The sequence below is a fragment of the Bison bison genome, unplaced genomic scaffold, assembly GCF_000754665.1.
Source record: "Bison bison bison isolate TAMUID 2011002044 unplaced genomic scaffold, Bison_UMD1.0 scf7180017864324, whole genome shotgun sequence".
Classification (NCBI taxonomy): domain Eukaryota; kingdom Metazoa; phylum Chordata; class Mammalia; order Artiodactyla; family Bovidae; genus Bison; species Bison bison.
In genome coordinates this window covers 5,343,729-5,344,276 of record NW_011494896.1, presented here as the reverse complement: position 1 = coordinate 5,344,276, position 548 = coordinate 5,343,729, and positions in this window count along the sequence as shown.

The window sequence follows — 548 nt, the reverse complement described above, 5'->3', positions numbered from 1 at the left end:
GTAAAGTCAAGTCTATGACTTATTTATGTCTGTTTTTCCCAGTGCTTAGTCTAATTCCTGGTTCATGCTTGGGTGCAGTACATGTTTGCTGAGTTGTTAGCAAGATGACAGGCCTGAGGCTGTGATTTGCTTCTGCTAATTGCAACAAAACCTTAAAAATACTTTTGTATTACTTGATTTATGGGGGAAAAATTAACTGTATTGGATCAGCTGAAGGACAGTCTGAATTCTAGTCCCAACCCCAGAACTTCCTACCCAATGACCTCTCTGAGTGTGTTTCACCTCTTTGAACATCTACACCTTCGTTGATAAATTGGGATGTGATGATCTCACAGGGCTGTAATGAGGATCAAGCCAGCAACTGTGGGTAAAAGCTTTTTGTAAATGAACTTGTAAGCTTCATGCAAGAACAAATTTAAAACTGCTCAAGTTCATGGGACTTCCTTGGAGTTCCAGTGATTAAGACTCCATCCTTCCAATGCAGTGGGTGCAGGGTCTGTTCTGCTGGGGAACTAAAATCCCACATGCTGTTCGGCTTGGCCAAAAAA